Here is a 19,552-nt window from a genome sequence, read left to right as displayed (position 1 = left end):
AACATGTGATCAATTGGAAATCCAGTCATATGCTGTATGCCAATAACAAACCTTTGAAACACAGAAAGTTAATACAAACAATATATGCTTTAGTGACATCAAACAATATAACAGTGTACTAGAAGAATATAGATATAAGGACACAGAAAGGTAGCAGGTCCTGTCAAAAAGAGTGAACGATACAACTGCTTAGTTATCCAATACTGGAGCTCTCAAAGGAGAGTACATTGATGTGGAATATCTCATCAGAGAAATACAAGTAATAACAGGAACTCAATCACAACCTGTGCCGAAAACGAGCTTTACACTCTTCAGTGGAGAAGAGATGATCCAGATCTTGGTCTAATTACTGCTCGGAAAGAGGTTCCAACCATTGGAAAATGTTATCAATATCTATAAGATGCAGGGTGCCTCCTCTTCTCTGAATAAGATTAACATGGAAAGAAGGATCTCACACTCTTAAAGAAGTTTCAGAAAATGTTTAAGATCCAAGATGGACTATTGGTTAGGAAAGCTCAATCTGTTCATAATCAGTGGATAGTACCTACCCCATTCTGGATCATAATGTTAAATCATGCCTAGAATTCAGTGACATCTGGTAATCAGGGATTTAAAAAATGATGGATATCCTATGTGAGGTTGCCTATTGGCCATGCATGGACAAAGTCCTTAATTTGTATTTTCTCGCTCTCCACTGGCTCCTTTACACAAAATGACATTACCATGGTCTGATCTTCAGATTGATTATATTGTACCAGGGACTGGTTATGCCCATGGCAACAAATATAAGTTATCTGTTACTTGCCTATTTATCAAATGGATCAAATGTCTCCCAGACCAAAACTACAAGGCAGAGACTACTCACACTTTATGAATCAACCACATCTTTTCTAGCTTTGGCCTTCCTCAAAGGATTGAGTCAGACCGAGGTAGTCCTTTTATCAGTAAGTTGAGGAATTAGATATGGGAAATTCGTTAATTCAACAGGAAATTACATATCGCCTACCACCCGATATCTAGCACGGGGCGGGAGGTGGAGCGATATAGCAAGACAATTGTGAGAATTCTAAGAAGGATTGTGGTAGATTCTGGAATCACTTGTGACTCCCACGGGTGTGATGTCTCTGAGATCTACTCCTATTTCAGCTATCTGTATGTCCCAATTTGAATTGATTACTGTTGAAAAGAGTATTACCTCAAGATCTGTTATACTGAACACAGGATCAGGCATTGATCAATGTGTCTGCTACTCATGAATATGTAGAAAATATTTGAAACACCAACTGTAATAATTCTGTTCAGTTTCTTTCGTTTCCAGTTATAATTATGTTTCCCTATAAACATGCACCCACTGACCTGATCCTGTAGCCTGGACGGGTGGAATATGAGAAGCCCCCCCGGGGGAATCCCCTCCTATCCCGTGATGGTTTACACCAGGAAGGAGTGAACTCCCCAGGGAAACCCTCTGGGGAAGAAAACCCTGTCCGCCTCGGTTGTTGGAAGTCTTCTCTGTGAGCAGGTAAGGGCAAGTCTTTAACACATTTCCAGGTGACTGGATGCAGGTTCCATAAAGAAAAATAAGAAAGGCACAGATTAGAGAAAGGGACAGGGTTTTCTTCCCCAGAGGGTTTCCCTGGGGAGTTCACTCCTTCCTGGTGTAAACCATCACGGGATAGGAGGGGATTCCCCCGGGGGGGCTTCTCATATTCCACCCATCCAGGCTACAGGATCAGGTGTGGGTGCATGTTTATAGGGAAACATAATTATAACTGGAAACGAAAGAAACTGAACAGAATTATTACAGTTAGCAACGCCAAGAAAAATATATATATAGAGATTATCTTAGTCTCTTTTTTCATTTTTACCTCCATTCGGTTTCCAGGTGACAGTATAAAGAGGATAGAGATCTATATTGCCTCAAGATTGCATCCGTTCGGATTTCATCTGTGGAACGTTGAGAGTGATGACTCGTGGATAACGCGATGTAACTTCGGGAGCCTGGCAGCAGATTTGAATCGAAGCAAAAGCCTTATGAACAATGCGGCTGGGAGATGAGTGAAACAGCTGACTCGAATCAAGGTGTGTACACGGTCCAACCTGGTGTGAATGGAAGCGGTTGTCGAAGAAAGGAGAGGGATCTGTTTTGATCGGCACTGGAACTCGTAAATAGAGTTTAGGAAGCGGACTCTCTGTCTTTGGAGTGCAACAAGAAGGCTTCTATACAAACAGAGACAGAAGAAGGTTTAGTAAGAAGTAAATGAGAATACAAATAGTGGTAAGCCTAGGGACGAACTTACGAAGCGCTGACTGGGAAGAGTAGCAACGCACTCGAGCGTTGTGCCTGCCGTAAGATATCCGGATCTCTGCTGAGGAGGAGGAGCCTCCACAGCCCGCAACTCTTGCAAGACTGGAACACCTCCCTCGGACGGCGCCGCCATCTTGGGAGAAAAAATGGCCGCCACCCGTGATTGGGACCAACGGCGCCACAATGACCATCTCCTTCTATGGAATATGACACCAACAACATGCATTCATCTGAATGCATACACAATGAAACCTGGAAATGTCAGCGGTAAGTATGTGCATCTATCATGTTCTAAAGACTTCAAAAAGGAAAATTAAATTTGGGACCAAGTTTATCTGTCTAATTTGAAAAGGTACCAATCTAAGGAGTAGAAGCGAATGCCTTCTTGATGAGGGCATTTTGGAATTATCAATAAGAATTCTACATATCTACAGTTACCTAAAAGATAAAAATACCAAAAGCGTTTTTGACAGAGGAATGCAGGGTGCTTATCAACCCGCTCAAAACCTGTCATCCCATTTAATTCCTCCTCCATTTCATCCCACCGATGATGTGATCTCAGAGTAAACATGTAATCTGCATAGCAAAGATAAGTAAGAATGTTTAGATGAAAGGATGAATGCTTGCATACTATCGTTAAATATCAGATTTTTATATTACGAAATAACAGAATAGGATGCCTAAATATCCTCAGTGTATATCCATTATACTAAACCAGACTTTGTACCCCCAGTATATCATTTCCAAACTAGAGACGAGAATGGGTGAAGATTGGTGAAAGAGAAAAATCCATTTGTCAAGGAAGGTTTCGCCGTAGGACAATAAAAGAGACTCCAAGAAAAGATGATGTCTCTTTGTTACCTTTTTAGTACAAAAAAGAATGGCATTCAAATTGCAACCCTTGCCCATGAAGATTTCCTAAGGGAACATCAGTTCCAGAGGAATCGGGAGGCACGGGGAATATGTAAAATATATTTTATGTAAATCACTTCACTAAGCATGACATTTTGGACATGCATTGTCCTTGTTACAATGTTAATATATGACCAAATTAAATCTTTCCAATCACATGTTTATTTTTTGTAGTGTTCCTTTTGCGCACCCATGTTACATTAATGGTTGAAAACTGTGTTGTAATATACACTTTTATCTCTATAATGTACAGCCTCACATAAATTGTCCTTAAATAAATGTTGTTTAAACAGTGTTCCTTTTGCAGAGCCATGTTAATGTAAAATTATAAAAACTGTTTAAAAGTATGCAAGAAATTGAACCTTGTACTTTGAAATGCAAACATTATTGTACATATTGAATGAACTTACACCATGTACTGCGAGGTTAGAAAAAATAATCCACTAGCATATAGTCAGATTTTCTGTTTCGTATACCCCTTTAAATGGAAATATATTCAAAGATAGTTGAAGTCTGGCCTTTATTCTTTGAAAGGTGGTTCCCAAGAACAGAGGTCAGCCATCAGTCAGAACAAAATACATGTCATCAATCTGTAAATAATCCATTAAACTAAAAAGAGACACAGATTAAGTATTTAGGGCACATGATGGCTCTTATAGATGTGACAAACAAAGAGAAATAAAGAGAAATAGGCCCTTTTCGCATTCCATAATCCTCACTTTGAAATATTTTATGTCTCCAACCAGTTCATGAGGAATTAATCACATAACTGATGGCTGGGTTGGGTGCGGCGAGAAAATAGTATGTTGCCAACTAAATGAAACCAAGCGTGATTCTCCAGTTAAAGAAATCCACTCTCTTCTCTGGGTGGGCAGGTGACACTCATGTCAGAAAGGTTTAAGACTTTGTTGGGGTAAAGAAGGAACAAAGGTGTTGATTCTAAATGACTGTGTGTTTTCAAAATTTCTTATGTTCAAGGTGCATAGAAACCCATGTCTAAAACACTGGATATGCATGTGTGATTTGATTTAAATTCAACCTGTTTTGTTGTTGCAACTGAAAGCTTATTAAGAAATACTTGACAGATAATTACTTTAAGAGACCTATGTGCTGCAGTTATTGTATTGTTCCACGCGGTTGGTCGCTTGTGTTATTTTTTTGTAACTTCAGTAATCTCCTAAATTAAATAAATCTCTATATATATTCCTCTATACACCGGTCTGGCTCCTGGCTCATTGGTGGTACAGGGGGAGGAAGCTGGGTGGAATTATACAGCCGGGAATCGATCCATATATGAATATATATGAATATGGCTTGTTGATAGACACCTTGAGTGGGGAGGGAAGGAACTCAGTGTTGAGGGTGATATTCCAATAAATCGTTAAAACCTGATAGTGGATACAGCCAGGCCAGTATATTGATGGGCCTGATTGTAGCATCAGTGGGTTTGATGGAAAGAGTAAGTGTCCCTTAGAGATAGTAGAGTTCAGCTGGCAGGGTAAAACCACCCAGCGCTGTGTAGCGGTGAAAGACTCAATCCCTGTCACATGCCTACTGGGTAATGATCTTCCTGACCACCAAATAGTCACGTCAGCTACCACATCGAAGGCCAAAGATGCCGCCAGATTGAAGACTATCAGAGCCTTAGGGTCTGGAGTGCTTCCAGAGGGCTTGTGTGAAGGACCAGTGCGTTGCTGGTATCTCTTGGTGCAGTTCCACAGACTACTGGGTTGCCTACTCCTGTGGGAGAGGGGCCAGTAGCCACTGAGCATCCTACTTGGGTAGCAGGGGATTCAGTGACTTCAGAGTTGCCTGGCACAGCACAGGAACCTGAGGTGTAGGACCAGGTAGTTGCAGATCTGAAGAGCATGCCTAAATTGGATGAGTTTACATCAGCTGGGGGCCCAGATCAGACTGACTTCTTTAAAGCCCAGAAAGAGTGTCCCGCTCCGGCGAACCTGCAGAATTAGGTGGAGGAGCTGCTGAGGGCACGCCCAGTACTGTTCAAAGTGTACTGGGAGGATGGACTCCTGTACAATGAAGCAAAAGACTCTAAGGGTGAGGGCACTAGAAGGGTGGTGATTCTCCAATGCCACAGAAAGTTCATATTGGATTTGGCTCATCAGATTCCTTTAGTGGGTCACTTGGAAGTCAAGTAATTTGTCCGGACTTGTCCGACTTGTTAAGCTTCTTGCAAGTCAGGTGGTGCCACAAAGGTGTATTTCCACTACCTGTGGTTGGGCGGCCTTTCGAGAGAATAGGCATGGACATTGTGGGTCCTTTGGATCCTCAAACCAGCTCAGGGAACAGATACATCCTGGTGGTGGCAGACCACTCCACAAGATACCCTGAGACGGTCCCTCTGAGGAGCATCAAAGCCACTGTGGTTTCAAAGGCTCTGATTGGGATATTCCCCCATGTTGGTTTCCGCAAGGAATTTATTTCTGACAAGGGGAAAAAATGTCAAATCAGCATATCGGTTCTCCACATCCTTCCATAATCAGACAAATTGGATTGTTGAGCACTTCAACAAGACCCTGAAAGGCGTGATAAGTGATAAGTGGCTTGTAAGCGCATCAGGGCAAACACATTGATATTCTCCTGCCATGCTTACTGTTCACCTACAGGGTGGTGCCACCCGGCATAGGGTTTTCAGTCCATTTGAGCTTCTGTTTGGACACCCTGTACAAGGTTGTTAGGCAGAATTGCATGCAGTACCCATTGGGACCACCACATACAATTAGGACTAAAGGTGTAAGCAAAACCAATCTTTGGTATAAGTCTGCACTACACAGTTTTTGGTAGCAAGCTGAACAGCCAGGCTTATCTCAAATGGGAATGTGAGCAGTAAAGGATGTTACACAGAGGTCTTACAATCACAGTGGTTCAAGTAGACACTTACACTCAAGGTTTCATGGTAAAACACTTGTTAGTTTATTACACAGTCATTTAGAAAACATTCACTAGAAGGAGGCAATTTAATATCATATACAAACACACTTCAGTATCAAACCAATAAGTTTCTGAGTAAATTAGGCTTCCCTGAAATAGGATCAAAATGGCATTTCAGTCACTTTAAATAGGAGTACAAAGGCACAAGTTAATAAACTAGATCACAAATACTTTCTTAGGCAGTTCAAATAGCTTTAGTTCACTAGAGGACTCGATTCAGTTCAATAGGCTTAGGCCAAAGTCAATGGGCTAGTGTCTTGGATAAGAAAAAGCAGTTACTTGAAGTAAATGGTAAAGTCTTTGACACAGTTCTCAGAAGAAGTTTCTACGAAAAAGAATCATATGTTGGGTCACAAGCTGATTAGGCCTGCAAGTTGGGAAAGTTTCACAAACTTTCACCGTGAGAGGTAAGTTCTCTCAATTGGGTTGGCACAATACCTTAATATGAAGAAAAGATGAAGCTGAAGACGTTGGTTCTTGGCAGTTCCTGAAAATCTCACTGTTCCTGAGCCACAGTCATGGGGACAAGAGGGAGGACATCGGGGGACACCTGCACTGCACGGGGACTAGTCAAACAAGCTGGCAAATAGAAGATCTTCGGTCCGAAAAGCTGTAGTGAAGCACATAAGCTGGTGTCCTTCCCCCTGGTTAAACCTAACCAGCTCTGAGAATGGTATCCAGGTGGTTTACGAGTTGATTGGTCCCACCAACTCAAAGGAAGAAGTCGTCCTTGAAGGGGCTTCTCTGTCGAGATGAACTTGGTCATTTGGATCTGCAGAAGGGCTTCACCGGGCAAACCAACGGTCCAGGAGTTGCAGCAGCTGTCCTCTTCCAGCTCGTCTTTGGTTCTTTTGTTCCAGTGGTCGACTCTGCCTTCCAAGCCAAGAGACTCGCCTTTTAAACAGTTTTCTACCTTTCATTCCAGCCTAGCTGTCACTCACCCAGCAGTGTGGCTGTCCTTGCCGGACAGTCAGCCAGCCAATCACGCCAGAGTGCATTTGGATCTCCTAGGAGACCAAGCACAGGGCACCTCCCTCACTTCCTGCTCACCGCAGACACTCAGTCCTTAAACTCGCCAAAGGCATATGATCAAAGGGACCAAACCTGGTTTGGCACGCAGGGACAAACTCTAGAAGGACCTTTCCAAAAAGAAACAGCAAAAAAGAAGACTGGGACCTGTTTAAACAAAGGGGCTTAAGGTGGCATCTTGAAAAACAGGTATCACTACATATTATCCCCCCCAAAAATATCACTGTATATATGGTCGTCTGCAACAGCCATAGGCAATATTTTTGGTCAGGAGCTGATGAAGTACTGGCACGACCATAAAGCCACAGTCTATTCTCCAGGCCAGCGGGTGTGGATTATGGAGCCTGTCAAAACCAGTGCCATTATTGGACTGGACCTTACTGTGTGCTGAAAAAAGTCAGTGAGGTAAAATATCTCATTGACGTGAAAGGGCCTAAACAGGTGTGCCGGGTCTTTCACGTCAACCGGCTAAAACCCCATTATAGCCGGGAGGACTCGGTCACGAATTAGTGACAAATGGAGATACTGAGGAGGAGACAGATACACTCCCAGACTTCCTGCATACTGAAACCACAGATGGGTCAGTTGAAGGTGTCAACCTTGCAACGGGCCTGTCAGAACAGCAACTGACCGACTGTTTCCATTTACTGGGACAGTTTGCCGTCTGTTTTTGTTGACACCAGGTCATGTTTATTGATGCGCGCATGATGTAGACACTGGCGACAGTAAGCCTGTGAAAAGCAGGATTCACTGGGTGTCCGATAAGGTAGGGAACACCATGAAGGAGGAAGTTTCCAAGATGATGACCCTAGGAGTGATGGAGCCATTCCATAGCCCTTGGGCTAGCCTAGTGGCACTGATCCCTAAAAGGACCAGGGGTTGGAAGAGTGAAGTCTTCTTTTGTGTGGACTATATTCGGGCTCAATTCTGTCATGAAGACAGATGCTCACCACATCCCTCGGGCAGATGAGCTCATTGACAAACTTGGCGATACCAGTACATGAGTACTCACGGCAGGGTACTGGCAGGCCAGCTTGACCGACAGAGCGAGAGAGAGGTCATTATTTCCAACCCCAGGACATTATCAGTTCACTGTGATGCCCATCAAATTGAAGAATGCTCCTCCCACTTTTCAGAGGATGCTTCAACAGGTTTTGTCTGGACTGGAAAACTTAAGTGTCGCCTATTTAGATGACATTGCTGTGTTCATCCACACCTGAGAAGATCATTTATTCTGCCGGAAACAAGCGCTTCAATGCCGCAGAGCACAGGTGTGACTATCAAGGCCACAAAGTGCCGGATAGCGCAAGTCACAGGGAACCTCCATACTCCACATGGTCAGTGGAGTTAAGAAACAACCCCTGGAAGCTAAAGCACAGGCTATGAAGTAATGGAACATCCCCATCACACAGACACAGGTGAGAGCCTTCCTAGTTCTCACCGGGTACTACCGGTCATTCATTAAGGGGTACGGGAGACCCTTGCCATGCCCCTAAATGATGTAACTTCAAAAAAGATGCCAATGAAGGTAACTTGGACCCCCCGTCTGTCAAAACTCCTTTCGGGATTTGAAGGATGGACTGTGCAGGCCCCAATTCTCAAAGTTCCAGACTATGGTGAGGAGTTAATTATCCAGACAGACACCCTGATGCCTACATTAGCAGGTGATTAACAAAAAGGGAAAGGAACTGGGCCATTGTTTAAAAAGAAGCGTATGTGGTCGTATGGACAGTGAAGAAGCTGAAGCCCAACATCATTGGGTCACAGTTCACTATCCAAACAGACCACTGGCCGCTTAGATGGTAAATGGCCATACAAGGGAAGAACCCTAAGCTTTTGCGCTGTGCTATATCCCTACATGGATTAGATTTGGACATAAAGCACAAGTGAGGCTCCAAGCATGGAAATGCAGATGGCCTCGCCTAGATGACAATTCAAACCCTAAGTAGGGGGGGCTTACATGTTGAGAATGGGGGGCATGTGAGCATCTGCACGGTGGATTTGGGCTCGCCTGGGCTTTTTGAAATGTTTTAATGTAATGTAATGATGCTAGACCGACCTCAGGAAAATGTGGGGGGGGGCTAATCCACACATATTTTCCTATGCTCACACCACAACAACGCATAGCCCAATGTACTCTGGCGTGGACAGACTACAGACACAGTCCGCCCGTCATATTTATTTGGAATGTGACATCCGAGAAGAGCATGATGTCATCTGGGAAAAAGGGGGAGACCTGCCATGGTCAGCCTGATCGACTGACAAAGGCTCCATGGCACCGCCCTGCTCTTTTGTTAGGCCCTGAAGCTGGTGGCAGGAATTATCATACCAATAGGGGGTACTTCATACAGGCCCACATGGGTGCCTGGCTGCGGAGGGTATCAAAGGAGACAGGAAACCCAACAACTTTTCATATGTAACTGTGTCAACCTGAAGCCAGCTCCTGCCTTACAGTATAGATGGCAGTGAACTATCATGTATGGGTATTTTGTTGCAGTAGAACACCCCTAATAAGGTGGGGGCCATTCGTAGGTGCAAGAATGTGGTTTTCAGGAGCTAGAAAGCCTGGTCTCTCAGCAACTGCAAGGCAGACCTGCCACTTTAACAGGAACCATACACTGAGGAAAATTAAGCAGAGATACTCTTTGAACACAGCAAACAGGAAGATGGGTGGGACTTAGTATCGCTAGCGAGTGAGCCCAGAGCTCTTCATGTTGCAAAGAACTCTGGTTATAACCTCACGCATACAGATGATTGTTGGCAGGGACCCCAGGATTTGTTCACTAACATAGGCTTAGACTTCACCCATCACTGTGGCCCACTTGGATTTAAAAGAGGGCCAGAGCCCCTCTTTTTGGTAGATCATCTGAAGACTTCACAAGAGGTAAGAAGAAAGAAGTCAACCTGGAACCCAGGTTGAAGCTACAGTCTGCCTTACATCTCCCACCAGTGAAAGAAGGCCAGGATATCCAAAGAAGGAATCAAGATCCTACCTTAAACTTCTCCCAGCGAACAGAGGGAGGAGATAACTCAGAGACCCCTCCAGCAGCTTCAGAACAGCTACCTAGCCAGCACACAGCATCCCCTGCTAGGCGCTGCAGCAAGCACCCTGTACAGAACGGGCCGAAGGTCTCTGAACCTACACCCAAGGACAAGGCAACTGCCTGCAACACACTCCACAGCTTTGGGACATCCACCTTAAAAGAGGGCACAAGCCCATTGAAGAAGCTGAGAGAAGTGCTTTGACAAGCAGCTACCGCGGTCCACCTTAAAAGACATTTTCGAGCTAATCGAGTTCCTCGATCCGCACCCGTCTGCAATACTGACCATTGTCAAGCCACAGTTGCTGAAACAAACCTGATACATTTTGACCAGTGCTTCAGAACCAATGATCAGCACTGAGACAACAATTCCTGAGCCCGAGCCACCATATAGGCCAGCCTGCATCCATTTGTCAAGTTCCGCTCGCCGAGCCATATTGCCGCCTGATACTCGGATCTGACTCCCCTCTCGAACTTGGTCACAGAAGCCTGCAAAGTGCCCTGAAGCCGACTCGACCCTGTCGGGCACCAAGCAGACCTACAGCTAAAGGTACATTGTGGTTCTGTCCCCCTGATCCTTCCCAGAAGGCCCCTAGAGACACCTTAAGACCCATTGGTACCTTTGTGCTGCAGCCAAAAAACCTTAATAAACTGTTGTGATTATTAACCATACCGACTACCCTCCTGTCAGTATCCAGAGTGCATCCCTTTTCCTTATTCGAAATAATGTGTCCACTGCATTCTTTTACTGGATGGGTTGTATTCCGTAATGTTGTTAGAACTGTCTGTTGTGATATTAATAAAGTAAATTTCGAGTGGATTGTGTCCTCCAACATATTCCTCATCTTAGATGTATTCCCTCCAGCTTTGCTGCTCTTCGGAATTGTTTTCGGCAGAGGGCGCCGTGTGTCGATGTCGTCGAGTCGATGGTCCCTCGAAGGCCTCCGTCGAGGGTGACGTCATCAGGTGTATAAGTAGCACGCGCGGCGCCCGTTGGCCTCAGTTCTGTTTTTCGGCAGTATACGTTGCTTCGGACATTCGGCGCGCCTCGAGTTCTGTGAAGAATAATATATAATAACAAACGAAATATGTCCTTGTCATCGACACCGACCACGACCCCGAGATCGGGATTCAAAAAGTGCAAGTCATGTGGCTCAAAAATGTCGATCAAGGACCCGCACTGAGAGTGTTTGTGGTGCCTCGGAGAAGGCCACGACATGGAGGCCTGTACGAAGTGTCAGGCGATGACGGGGAAGGCCTTGCGAGAAAGGAGAGGAAAGCTACAGGTAGGTCGGAAAACTGATCGTAAAGCCTCTAGCATTGAGTCGAGATCCCGTGAGGAGAAATATCTTTGACGCGAAAGGCATCGATCTAGGTCCCGAAGCGATTCCCATCACTCGTCGTCTTCGTCAAAAAAATCGAAGAAACAACGCCACAGGTCTCCCTCCACCTCGTCGTCAGACGAGTCTCCGAAAAGGATGAAATGCCCCACAAAACATTCATCTTCCGAAGAGTGGGAAGCATTCAGGGTCAAAATGATGGAGGTGTTTGAGAAAGCGAAGCCTCAGTGCGCCTTCTTCGGAAGCCGGTCGGGAGGGTCATCGCTCCGAGACTTGCGTGCCCTCGAGCCTGGGTGATCGAAAAAGGAAGGATAGGGAACTTTCCAGGACGCCGAGCGAAAAACGCTCGAGTCGAGTCGTCCGTTCGAGGTCACCGACGCCGACCGAGACCCATCACACCTCGAAGGGAAAATCTTCGAAGACCTCCTCGAGGGCCTCGAAGCAGACCCTGTCGACGACCACTATGTCGTCGACGCCGTCGACGGCCGTATCAACGTCGATGCCGAAACCCTCAGCGCCAAAGGCTCTAGACAAGCCAGGAAAGCCAGAAAAAGAGAAGGATAAGGTTACAAAAACTGTAATTTCCTCAGAGCCCGGTACTACACCTCTTCCTCCTCCTCTTCCAGAGAAGGTTTTCAAGCCTCTGCCCAGGAAGGAGTTTTTCAAATCCCTGACCTCCATTTTTGAGGAGCAGGAGAGATCTGATGAGGAGAATGTACCTTTTGGGCTAGGATATGGCACGCCAAATGTCCCAGAATGCTTGATCTCAGAGGAAAGCAGAATGAGGGATTTGGTGGAATCTTTACACAATGCAAGTGGCATTGACCCATCTCCTGAGAATGACTTTGGCAGACCGGAACCAGGAGAGCATGCCAGTCCTTCATACCGTCTATTAATGATGAAGGTAGTAGATTACTTAGGATGGGCTAGACCACCAGCCCAATTCATCCAAGATGATTTAACAGATATATTGGACCATGGTCCCACCGAAGACCCTTTCATGTAGCCTTGCAAAACAGGATGGTCAAGAATTGGGAAACTGCGGATTCTATTCCTCCGGTAAATAAATCTCTCACCTCAAAATACCGCTCGGCCAGTAGCGACCCCGGCTATCTCTCAAAACATCCAACTCCCGAGAGTCTGGCCATACAGGCAGCCACAGCTTCTAACAAATTTGCGTACCCTTCTATCCCTCCAGACAGGGACGATAAGCATGTGGATGGCTGGGCACGGAAGGTATTTTCAGCTGGGAGTATGGCTTTAAAATCTGCCAACTCCACATGTGCCTTGGCAAAATTTTCGTACACTCTGTGGGAGTGCATCACAATGGCGGCGGAGCACATACCAGAAGGGGAAGAAAGGGAAGGGTTCCTAGCCATTGTTAGAGATGGAAAGGAAGCCATGCAGGAATCCCTTCAATCTGGATTGGACACTGCAGATAGTGTAAGCAGGTCCATGTGCACTAGCACAGTAATGCGCAGATTTGCGTGGTTACGGAAGTCGGGTTTTGCACCGGACGTACAGAACCGCCTTCTGAACATGCCTTTTGATGGGTCTCACCTTTTTGGCAACAAGGCTGACGAGAGCCTTGAGAGGTTGCAGACCTCAAAAGCAGCTGCCAAATCTTTAGGAGCTGCTATTAGGCAACCTCAGCCTTTTCGTGCGCAAGGACAATCGTGGAGGGGATGATCCTATCGTTACTACACCTCATATGGAAAGGCGAGAGGAATGGCCAGTCAAAGGGGCCAGAAAAAGGCCACTCACGGTGGACAAGGAAAATTTGCAAAGCCAGCTCCAGCTGCAGCCTCTCTGCCATCAGTGGCTGCAACATCCGCCACAAAACTACTTTGACGACTTGCATCACAAAACACCTGTAGGAGGCAGGCTGTCACAGCATCTGCAAGAATGGCGAGCCATTACTTCAGATGTTTGGGCTCTAGAAATAATAGCCCAAGGCTACGGACTTCCTTTTCTAACACAACCTCAAAGCAATCCACCAGGGAGACACCCGTTGAAGTCTTCGAACCCGCTCCTACAGCAAGAAGTTCTAACCCTGCTGGAGAAAGGTGCTATAGAACCAGTACCTGCAGCGGAGAGGAACAAGGGATGGTACACCCCATATTTTTGATCCTCAAAAGGACGGAGGACTGAGACCCATCTTGGACTTAAGAAACTTGAACAAGTTCCTCAGGAAGGACAAGTTCAAGATGGTTACCCTTTCTCAGATCCTTCAGGCCCTTCAACTTCAGGACTAGTTGGTGTCATTGGACCTCCAGGATGCTTATTTTCATGTGCCGATTCATCTCAAGCACAGAAAATACCTGAGGTTCGTAGTTGGTGACTCACACTGCCATTCGGATTGACCTCCGCCCCATGGGTCTTCACCAAATTAAAGGTAGTGGTGGCAGCGCACCTCTGGAGAGGGGGGATTCATGTCTACCCCTACCTGGACGATTAGTTGATCAGGGCACGTTCTGCCGAGCAAGCACTGGATCATCTGAAGGTCACCTGCCACTTCCTTCACAGACTGGGCTTCTCCCTCAATTTCAAGAAGTCGCAAATGACACCTTCCCAACAGCTTCAGTACATAGGAGCTGTATTAGACACATCCTTGGGAAAGAGCTCGCCTCCCAAGTCGAGGGCTCAAGACATTCTACAGATGGTTTCCAAATTCCAAAATGCCCAAAATCTCCAGGCTTACGACTTTTTAAGGTTGCTCGGCCTCATGGCATCCTGCATCTTCCTGGTGCCAGAAGCACGCTTGAGGATGAGATCCCTTCAATGGGCTCTAAAGACTCAGTGGTCCCAGTTCTCGGGTCAAATGACGGATCTTCTTCAGATTCCGAACAAGGTTCGACAGGATCTTCTATGGTGGACCTGCACAGAGAACATCCTAAAAGGAGAACCTTTTTGGCAACCATGGCCGGAGATCACAGTAGTGACGGACGCCTCGCTCATGGGGTGGGGAGCTCATGCCAACGATTTGACAATCAACGGTCGTTGGTCTCCATCGGAGTCCAAACTACACATCAGCCTTTTAGAGCTGAGGGCAATCAGACTGGCACTGAAGACCTTCCTGCCATCTTTCAGGGGACAGAATGTCCTGATAATGACGGACAACACAGTGGCCATGCATTACCTAAACAAAAGAGAAGGTGTGGGCTCACTACCTCTGTGCAGAGAGGCAATGCAGCTCTGGTATTGGGCAATTCAAGAGGGAATCTCTTTAACAGCAATTCATCTAGCTGGGGAAGAGAATATGATGACAGATGCTCTGAGCAGGCAGAGCACGGTGTCCCACGAATGGGAACTGGCTCAGGAAGTCATTCAAGAGATCTTCGCCCTTTAGGGAACCCGTCAAGTAGACTTTTTTGCAACCGGTATCAACCGAAAATGCAAAAGGTATTGCTCAAGGGAATTTCCCCCGAGAGGAGCCCTGTGGGACGCGTTCGTGGTGGAGTGGAATTTCCCACTATTGTATGCGTTCCCTCCAATTCCCGTCATTCCTCAGGTCATCAGGAGGCTGAGATGCTTCGGGAGCCGCATGATCTTAATTGCCCCGGATTGGGCCAGGAGAACGTGGTACCCGGACCTTCTAGACATGTCCATCTGTCCTCCAGTATGTCTTCCTCAGAGATCTCTCAAATGGAGGGTCAGGCTCTCCATCCCGAGGTCAAAATGCTCAACCTTCATGCTTGGTATCTGAAAGGCTGAGATACAGGGGTTGGAACCTTCCAGATGATGTTATGGAGGTGTTGCTTTCGGCAAGAAGGCCAGCAACCGAGTCTCTATATCGTTGTCATTGGAAAAAGTTTTGCAACTGGTGCAGAGAAAATAATGTCGATCCTTTTCTATGTTCTATTCCGGAAGTACTATCTTTCCTTCTGACCCTAGCACATAGAGGTCTGAATATTGGAACAATAAAAGGTTACCTTGCGGCGCTTTCCATTTTCAAGCGCTCGTCGGAAGAATGCTCCTACTTCAAAATTCCTTTGATAATACAATTCTTAAAAGGACTCACTAATGTGGTTCCTCCTCACCCATTTCAAGTACCGATTTGGGATCTCAATTTAGTCCTAAAATTCTTAATGTGTGCTCCTTTTGAGCCTATGCACACGTGTCCATTAAGATTACTAACATGGAAAACTCCCTTCTTAGTTGCTTTAACATCAGCAAAAAGAGTGAGCAAATTGCAGACACTGTCTTCTGGGCCACCTTATACTGTGTTCCATAAGGACAGAGTTGTGTTGAGGGTAAAACCATCATTTTTACTGAAAGTAATATCTGATTTTCATTTGTCAGAAAATTGTCTTACCCGCATTCTATCCTCCACCCCATCCTTCTAAGGAGGAGGAAAGATTACACAGGTTGGATCCAAAAAGAGCTTTAAGCTTTTACATCTCTAGCCTTTCCAGACTTAGAGTGGACAACCAGCTGTTTATAGGTTACACAGGAAGGAAACTGGGTCAATCGGTGACAAAACAGACAATTTCACACTGGATCGTGCTTTGCATTTCAGAATGCTACAGACTAGCACAAAAAGACCCACCAGAAGGGTTAAGGGCTCATTCCACCAGAGGCATCGCCTCTTCGACAGCCCTTCAAAGAGGTGTTCCAATAAGATCCATTTGCAAAGCAGCAACTTGGTCTTCACTACACACCTTTTCAAAATTCTATAACCTGGATGCTTCCCAGTCTATGGAGCTGACTTTTGGAAAAGCAGTGCTTTATTACGCCATCTAAGGGCATTGAAAAAATCTAACCCCTCCTCCAGAGAAATTATACAAATACTGCTTTGGGAGTCTATCTAAGATGAGGAATACGTTGGAGGACACAATCCACTCAAAGAACAAGTTACTTATCAACTGGTAACATTCTTTCGATTGGATGTTCCTCCAACGTATTCCTCATCGCCCTCCCAGCCTACCCCTCTGTAGATTTTTCCGGGTTATTGCCATCTCAAATCTCGCAAGGCTGATACCTGTCTGCTGGCAAGATCAAAGATAAAAAGGGGAAAAACAGAACTGAGGCCAACGGGCGCCACGCGGGCTACTTATACACCCGATGACGTCACCCTCGACGGAGGCCTTCGAGGAACCATCGACTCGACGACATTGACGCACGGCGCCCTCTGCCGAAATAATTTCCGAAGAGCAGCAAAGCTGATGGAATACATCTAAGATGAGGAATACGTTGGAGGAACATCCAATCGAAAGAACGTTACCAGCTGGTAAGTAACTTGTTCATTTGTATACAACCATGACTGGACACTCCTTTTATCATTGGGTAATAATTGTATTTTCTCTGTGTTGCAACTAACCAACGATCCACAACCATTCGGAGATAAGCCTGCTGTTCTGTCCATGTTCCAAAAATTGGACAAGGATTATCATTTGTTTGTTATATCAATCTGTTCGGATCCCTTCTGGTGTATTAGAGGTGTGGGGCTGGTTGATGGTTTAGCAACCGATATTCACCCGGCTTGGACCACTATTACCCCAGAAGCAGATTCGTCACAATGCCCCAGGCCTAACCCCTCCCCTGGCGGCTTTGGAACCTGCAGTCACAGCAGGGGACATAGGTGTATAGCATAATTATGTTTTGGAGAAAAAAGAAGTTTGCTTGAAGATTAATTTCTTATGACAGGAAAAATATTCCTCATCTGTAGCTTCTGAATTTTAAGCATATTGTTAGTTTTGACAAAATTAGCAAATATGTATCACACAAAAAAAGCAATCATGAAACTGCTGCAAATGCACCAGTTTACTGCAGTTTATAAAACATATTCACATGTTTTTCATTCCATATCAGATGATATTTTAGAACCAAAGGTGCACAAATATATGTCACAAATAAAATTTCTGCTACAGCTGTGAAGATATGTGTTCCAGTGCCTGAGTTGCCAACTGGTCTCAAATCCCGGCTCCACCACTTAACCAAAGTTTTCCTGGGCCAAAATAATGTTATCTCTCTGAGTCTTATGTCCCCGGAAGCAATGCACATGGAAATGATGTGCTGTGGGACCACACCAACGGTGGATGTATGAGAAGTTGGAGTTGGTTTCACGCCCCCCAGCCGCCCCAAATTAACGTTACCCTCTCAGCATATTCGTCTTGAACATCTGAAGAAGAAAAAAGAAAAAAACATGAGAGGAGTGTTTCCTTGAATGTTTCTGGCAAAGTATAAAAGGTGCACACCTTTTAAACCTAAGAAGATGTATTTAAATAGTACCTGCACAGTACAGCTCTAACAGGCAACTTCACAATCATGCTGGTCCCCATGAAGTGATTTCGAATTCTGGTTTGAGGGCACTGGGGGCCATTTTTTCCAGATGTAACAATGTTTGCTACAAGAAAGCCACATTCATGATATTGTCACAAATGTAATTATAAAAGTTACCATTCATATACTGTACATCACAAAAAGTCCCTCTTGGCTTACTTCTGGCATCTTTATTTTACTGTGTCTTCCCATGATCCCCTGGAGTATTAAAGATTCATTCTGTGACGCCCGCCATTTTTTCTGATGTCACTAAATATGTACATTGGAGAGCCCCATGCATGTTTTGCCACCCGGGGCCCTGCAGATCCTAAGGCCGCCTCTGGTTCATCCAAGGGGAGGAGTTGAAGTAAAGCCCTGCGCCTGTGCCCATGTGCCCTGTTGTATCTCAATGCCCCTTTAAGGGAAGAGACATGTGCTCAGCGGGAAAGAGAGGGTGGAGAAAGGAAGGGGAGGAGTCAAAAGGAAAGAACTCAGTACGGAGTTAAGTTTAATAAAGAGAGATACATTTATCCAATACTCCATCTTGGCTACAGTTGAGCATGGGCTTGTGACCCCCTGGCCCTCCTTTGTACCATCATGGCAGTGCACCATATTTTGGGACCCTTGTGGGCTCCCCAGCCGTGTCTGAGCTTCCTCCTTCCCTTGTCCCGCCTCCTGCACCCTCCCCCTGGCCCTGATAGGCCAAGTCATTCCTTATCCTGGACCGTATCTGGTCAGCCCTCTGACCGGCAGCCCCTGCGGCTAAAGGCCTAGAGGCAAAGGGTGGCTCCTACATTGGCGGCTCCAGAAAGTGTCTGCAGGTACCAGCAGGGGAAGCCAGCGACTAGCCGTCAACCAGCACCAACCACCAAAGTAAGTGTGGCATGGGTGGGGAGTAGAGCAATTACACTATTCCAGAAAACTCTGCCACTCTACATTACCTTACCTCAGAACTATGAATGTTAGCAAGTACCACATTTAGATAGAATTGTGAACATTAGCCTGTGCCGAACGCAGACAGAATTGTGAATGCACTGTAATTGTTAGCTTGTGCCCTCTAGGATAGTAGTGCGATTGTTATATTGTGCCCTCTAGGATAGTACTGTGACTGTTGGCTTGCGCCTTCTAGATAGGATTGCAAATGATAGCGAACGCCACACTTGGATAGAATTGTGAATGTTGGCAAATGCCACACTTAGATAGAATTGTGAACATTAGCCTGCGCCGGATCCAGACAGAATTGTGAATGTACTGTAATTGTTAGCTAGTGCCCTCTCGGATAGTACTGTGACTGTTGGCTAATGCCTTCTAGATGGGATTCTGAATGTTAGCCAATGCCACACTTGGATAGAATTGTGAATGTTGGCAAATGCCACACATAGAACTGTGATTATTAGCACTTGCCACATTTAGATAGTATGTGAACATTTGCCCACGCCGGTCCCAAACAGAATTTTGAATGATAGCAAATGCCGCACTTTAATAGAACTGGGAACATTGCCATGCGACGCATCTAGATAGGATTGTGAATGTCAGCCAGTGCCGCGTCTGGATAGAATTGTAAACGTTAGCCATTGCCACTTCTAGACTGCACTGGGAATATTACCAATGCCACATTTAGATAGCATTGTGAATGCTGGATTGCTTAGCATCTAGACCGGATTTGAAGGTGGACCAGTACCACATTTGGATATAATTGTGAATATAGACGT

This window comes from Ambystoma mexicanum, chromosome 1p (genome assembly GCF_040938575.1).
Source record: "Ambystoma mexicanum isolate Mex_15411 chromosome 1p, UKY_AmexF1_1, whole genome shotgun sequence".
Taxonomy (NCBI): domain Eukaryota; kingdom Metazoa; phylum Chordata; class Amphibia; order Caudata; family Ambystomatidae; genus Ambystoma; species Ambystoma mexicanum.
The sequence above is the reverse complement of the archived record's forward strand: the minus strand, read 5'-3'. Positions refer to the sequence as shown.